Here is a 6,872-nt window from a genome sequence, read left to right as displayed (position 1 = left end):
AGTTACATGACAGTAAAGTAAGGAGTCTACAATAGGGCTATTGGCCCTTACGTGGCAGCTGCTGTGTTACCATAAACCCACCCACAGTCGTCCATGAAGGAATGTTACATTAGATTTTATGACAGAACAAATGGACATCTACCCCTTCCTTTTTCTGACAGTAAAATGATAATGCATAAAAATGTAGGAAAAATATAAAGTAACAAGATATATATAAACATAAAATGTCACAAAAAGCATGATCATAGTAGATAGGATGGTTGTGGCCATGTGGGGGAAGCAAGGGGTTGAGGACAAGAGCAGGAAGGGTCACTCACTATCCTAATCCCTTCCCCAAAAGCTTACCCCCTGGCAGTCCTTATGGGATGTGGGCCTCACACAATGGGTAACGAGTTGAGAAACAAGCATTACTTTTATCTCAATATGCAATAACAATTTTCATTATATTTAACCGAAAATGAATTCATATCTTGCTCATTTTGGCTGGGAAAATATAAAATCACGCAAAATTAATAATAACAAATAGGGATACCGGACATTGCCCTGGATAAACATGTCTATCTGTCTGTTTTTTTACCAGTCTCTTCGTTTTTAGGACAAGACGGAGGGAGGTTCCAACACTTGGCTGGAGTTAGACAGGGAGGTGGTATGGACGAACTGGGTAACTTTCAGCGTGGTGCCAGGTGAAAAGTTCTGGTAAATGGAGTACAGTAGCTGAAGCTGCCTAGCCCGTTGGCTGCGGTACTTAGTTGAAAGGGACCCTTTGCCTGTGCGGATATCTCGCCAAAACTCAACTCTCGCAAAACAGCATAAAATATATAACGGTGTACTTGCCATATATCTATGTATCCTCTGGTAAGCATTTTTTTTTTTCCCTAAAACGCCGTGGTAATGGCGAAGTTGTGAACAGAAATTAGAGAAGTTGGTGACATAAAGCATCGTACATTTACCGAGTGTAAGGGACAATGGAGCATCAGAGCGGACCCTAAAATAAACTGAATACGCCGATACAAATGTAAACCACATCGGGAAATGGGTGTATTGATAAAGTACGTGGCTGATGTAGACAGTGGAATATAAGAACAATATGTGGATATGGATATGGCATGGATATGAATGATAGGGTCATGTTCTAGTCACCCGACACATCGACATAAATGTACACCTGATAATAACCCGCTAAAATGCCCTGGTATGTTCACAAGGTAGCTAGTTAGTGACACTAAGAATTTGTCGTGTGTGTGTTCTTACCTTACCTAAATGTTCTTACCTAATTGTATCTTTACAGGAATGAGTCAAGCTCGTATTGTCCCGTGTCTTAGACCATATTTATCGTACATATCCTTAAATTTGTGAATTGTTTTGGCACACACTATTTCATTCGGTAGTGCATTCCATTGATCAATTGCTCTGTTTGGGAAACTGAATTTCCTTACGTCTTTATCACCTCTCTTCTTATGCAGTTTTTTGCAGTGTCCTCTTGCTGATGCTTCTCCATATGTTAAGTAATCATTTATGTCTATTTTCTCCTTTCCTGATATGCACTTATATAGCATTATCATGTCACCTCTTTTCCTTCTCTCCTGTAGTGTTGGTAGATTCAGTTTATTTAGTCTTTCTTCATAGCTTAGGTCCCTTAAGCTTGGTATCCATCTTGTAGCGGCCCTTTGAACTTTTTCAATCTTGTCTATATGCTTTTTGAGATGAGGACTCCAGACTACTGATGCATATTCCAGGGTTGGTCTAATGAATGATGTTATTATCCTTTTTAGCATGTCTTCATTTATGTATGTGAATGCTATTCTCATATTTGCAAGCAGTGTATACATGTTCCGTACCTTCTCGCTGATGTGGTCAGCCGGAGATAGTCTGTTATTGATAATAACACCTAGGTCTTTCTCTCTTTCTGATGTGTATAGGGTTTTATTTCCTAACTTATAATCCCAATCAGGTCTTTTTCCACTTTTACCAAACTTGATTACATGACACTTGTCCACATTGAATTCCATTTGCCATGTACTACTCCATTCATGAAGTTTATTTAATTCTTCTTGTAGCTCCCTACAAGAGTCTGTGCTAGTAATTCTCCTTTGTATTTTTGCATCATCTGCAAACATATTCAGATAGCTCTCATTTCCAGTGTTAATGTTTATATCATTTATGTACACTAGAAACATGATTGGTGCCAGCACCGAACCCTGTGGTACTCCACTAGTCACTTCTTTCCATGATGAGTAGTTTCCTCTTAGTACTGTCCTCATTTCTCTTTTTATGAGAAAGTCTTGCATCCAACAAAACAGTTTGCCTCGAATTCCTCCTTGATGGTACAGCTTCCATAAAAGTCTTTGGTGTGGTACTGTGTCAAAAGCTTTCTTGAAATCTAAATAGATACTGTCCACCCATCCTTCCCTTTCCTGTATTGTGTTTGTTACTCTGTCATAGTAGCTCAACAGATTAGTAACACATGATTTTCCTTTTCTGAAACCAAACTGTCTTTCTGTTATCATACTGTGTTTTTCTAGATGATTTACCCAAGCTTTTCTTATAAGTTTTTCTAATACCTTGCTTACAACACTAGTCAGTGATACTGGTCGGTAGTTGAGAGGATTTTGTCTATTTCCTTTCTTGAATAAGGGGACTATATTTGCTTTTTTCCAAATATCAGGAAGTTTCCCTTGACTCAAAGATTTCTTGAAAATTAAAAATAATGGTTTACTTAACTCCTTTGCACATTCTTGTAACACCCAACATGAAATTTCATCAGGACCACTTGCTTTTCCTATGTCTAATCTACTTAACTCCTCTTGTATTACTTTTTCTGCTATTTGTATATCTGGTAGTATGTGTGGACATGCGTGTTCCACATAGTCCCTCTCAAAATTTTTTTCTTCTGTAAAAACTAATTGGAAATTCTTATTTAGTGCTTCACAAATATTTTTCTCTTGTGTATAAGTGATTCCCTCGTCCGTGATGGATTGTATTATATCTTGTACTTTGGTTTTGCCTCTGATATAGCTGTAAAACAGCTTTGGTTGATCACTACTTTTATTTATTATATCCTCCTCAAACTGTTTTTGGGCTTCCCTCCTTATTCTTGTATAGTCGTTTCTTGCCTGTTTGTAATTATTATACGCCCTTTCACTATTGTGTCTTCTGTATCTATTCCACAACAAATCTCTTCTTTCTTTTGATTTTTTACATTCTGTATTGAACCATTTCTGTATTTTCTTATCTGCTTCTTTGTGCTGTGGGATGTAATTCTGGACTCCTATTTCATAAAATTCACAAAAAATTTTATATACAGCATTTAAATCTTGTCCTCTAAGCTCATTTTCCCAATCAACTTCTAAGAAATACTTCTTTAGGTCTTGATAATTTCCCTTTTTATAGTTTAGGCTCTTTTTGTAACTGTCAGTGCTGTTTACTATGTCATATGCTATCCTGAAGTTATAATTTAGTACTGCATGATCGCTTTTGCCGAGTGGAGGGTGATATATTAAACTGTCAATGTCATTTTCTTGCCTAGTAAATATTAGATCTAGCACTGAAGGTACATCAAGTCCTCTTTTTCTAGTGGTTTCCCTCACGTGTTGCGTTAAGAAAAACTCTTGTACGAGATCCAGGAGCTTTTGGTCCCAGCAGCTTTCTTGGCTATTTATATCTAGAGTATTCCAATTTATATTTGTATTGAAATCCCCAGTTAGTATCATTCTTTCCGATTTCTCTTCCATTTTATGTAGCAAGGATCTTATACTCTGAATTGTACTCTCTGCTAGGTCCTCATATTCGTCTCTTTCCCATGTGTTTGATCTGGGTGGCATATACAAATTGGCTACAATTACTTTACCTTCAGATGTGTTGATCTCTACTGCAATCAGTTCTACTTGTGATGGTATATCTAGGTTTATTTCCTTGACTTTTAGATTTTTCTTAGTTAATATTATAATTCCTCCTCCTTTTTTTAAATTTCTGTCTCTTCTCCATATATTGTATTCCTCTAAGTTTAGTATGTCATTGGATATCCTTGGTGTTAATTTTGTCTCAGTTAGGCATATTATTTGTGGTTCATTTTCTCTGACATAATCATTCATCTCTAGTAATTTAGATACCATTCCATCCACATTTGAGTACATCAACTTTATCTTGTTTATATACTTGTCATGACATGGTTCTACTACCTTCCTCCTTTTTATTCCCTCCTGTTTGTGTACCACTTTCGTACCTGCAATCCTATTACTTTGTAAAAAAATTTCTTCTTGTCCTCTTCTGATCTTCCCTCATTTTTTGTTTTTGCTTCCTCCCTTTTCTCTTTCAGTAATTCCAGTTCCTCTTGTGTTAGACATCTTTTTATCCATACATTTTTGAACTCCTCTTTTTCCATAAGATTCCTTGCATTTTTTAGTATCTCTTCCACAGTGTTTACACTCTGGAAAGTCACCTTTAGAGGTCTTGTCTTGCTTTTCTCGTATTTCCCTAACCTTTTGTGTTCCTCTATGTCTTTACTACAGATTTCCTCTGATACTTCTTTCAGTAAGCTCATTACATTTGCCATCTCCTTTTTGTCTCTAGTGATTTTGTTTTTAATTTCTTCCTCTTCTATACCAGTGATTACTATTGATTTATTTATTTCTACTAAATCTCTGACTAACTTTGGATTGTTTTGGATTATTCTTTTCACTTCCTTTTTAATGTTTTTTTCCTCCACCCTTTTTTCTAAGTCTTTCTTTACTTTCACCATTTCAGCATACGTGGTTTCTTCATCATTTTTGTAGCTTTGCACAGCTTCATTCACCTGTGTTATCTTCTCCTCAATATCACTGCTCTGGTCCATAAGACTGCTTGCTTGTCTAATTGTCTCTGTGTCATTTTTTAACTCTTCCATAACACTCTCGTGATTAACTACTGTACTTCCCATTTCACTCACTTTCTTCCTAAGGGTATTCAATTCCACTGTTAGTTCACTGATGGTTGTGTCTTTCTTATTGGCCTCCCTTCCCAGTTTTTCTATCTCTTCCTTTTGCAAGTGCATTTGCTTCTTTATTTCATCAATTTCATTTTTGAAAGCCATTTCTAGTTTGTGTACACGTTCAACCAGTCTATTGTGAGTCTCCACTTCAACTAGTTCTTGGTAGAAATCATCATTTTGCTTTTTACTTTTATCCCTTTTCTTTTCCAAATTTGTTTTACTGAAGTATGTATCCTTTTTGTAATACTAAATGAACAGAGTATGTACTTACAGTGTGCACGCTTTCCCTGTCTTTCTGAAGTATAAACAAACCCAGCTGACTCAACGCATCGTGGTTCTTTGTTGTTTGAAAGTCTTATTTAAACTTATTATTTCTTTTCCTTTTAATAATGAAAAATCATTTAGTCTAACCTGGTACAGAGCTTGACTCATTCAAAGATACTTATTTAGGTAATGCCTCTGGCCGTGTTGAGCTTGTATGGAGCGCCGGTACAGACGTCCACATCCGACGATGCCGTGTGTGTGTGTGTGTGTGTGTGTCCTGACCAGCCTCTAAAGTGTGTAAGTCGTTGCAAACACAAACCATTGAGGGAAAAAGGGGAGTGCTGATGAAGAAGCTCATGTGTACTATGAAAAACAAGAAAAAAGCCCACTGGCTACACCACGCCCCACATGCAAGACGCCCATGCTCTCACACACACACACACACACACACACACACACACACACACACACACACACACACAAGAAAAATACGTGGATATGGGTATGGAAACAAATCATAGGGGGAAAAAAGGGGTGTACTGATGAAGAGAGAGAGAGAGAGAGAGAGAGAGAGAGAGAGAGAGAGAGAACACCGGTGGGAGACGGGAGAGACAAAGAGGGGGATCAGGTCAAGGTCATTTCCACAGGACAGATACGAGCAAGGGATAAACGGACGAAGGCGGGACTGCCGGAAATCAAGTGTGCAACGTGAATTGCACCCATTTCCTGGCTCTAATAAATCTATTTCCATACTCATGAGATGTGATTATAGAAGATGACTAACAACCTGTTGTCGGATGAGGTCGAGGGAGCCTAATCTTCAAATATTGTGGGTGATATATCGGGGCTCTCACTTTAGCAGGGTTAAGTTTCAGATTTCCTGCATTCCTCTCATTCCTTTGACATTGTATAGTACGGAAGACATGGATATGGATGAAAGAGTTACGTTCAAGTCATACAGGCACACATACATATGGATGGCATAACAGCTGGCTAAAATGCTGTAATCATTATACTGTGGTGGCTTATATACGGGTGGTTTCATTAAGTAGGGTCAAGGTTCAGATAAAGTATCCTACCCTCCTCACATTCATTTGAAACTGTACAGTACTGAATGTAATAAGCATGGATATGGATTACAGGGTTATGGTCAAGTCATACAGACACACACATAACTGTACACCGGATAATAGGTAGCTGTAAATCACAAAATAAAAATATAACACAGAACATAACATGTATTGGAGAGTACGCCAAATAAAACATAAAAATGGCTTACAGACTTGTAGTACTGTAAATAAGTTAGCACAAAATGGGGTGATAACATGAATTACAAAACATAACAAAACTGAATAGTAAGACAAATATAGCAGTGACTTATAGACTTGTAGTAGGTGGTAGCGACCATCATCCACTCACTTGATGTAGTGCTGCCTACTTTTTCCTTACCCTTTATGATTCTTTTTCTGTGCCTGTCCTCAGCTTTTCCTATTTCTCCCGTCTTTCCTGTCATTTCTTATTGCTTTCTTTCCTTTTCAGGTGGCTTTACGTTGAGTGATAAGCCTAATGGTTTCCTACAATCCAAGAAACCATTTACAGCGCTGAGTGGTCACCAGATAACCAAACCATACGTACTCCCTAT

Source organism: Coenobita brevimanus, chromosome 62, assembly GCF_032717465.1.
Source record: "Coenobita brevimanus isolate Jiangsu-jjx chromosome 62, ASM3271746v2, whole genome shotgun sequence".
NCBI lineage: Eukaryota > Metazoa > Arthropoda > Malacostraca > Decapoda > Coenobitidae > Coenobita > Coenobita brevimanus.
Note: the sequence above shows the minus strand (reverse complement) of the source record.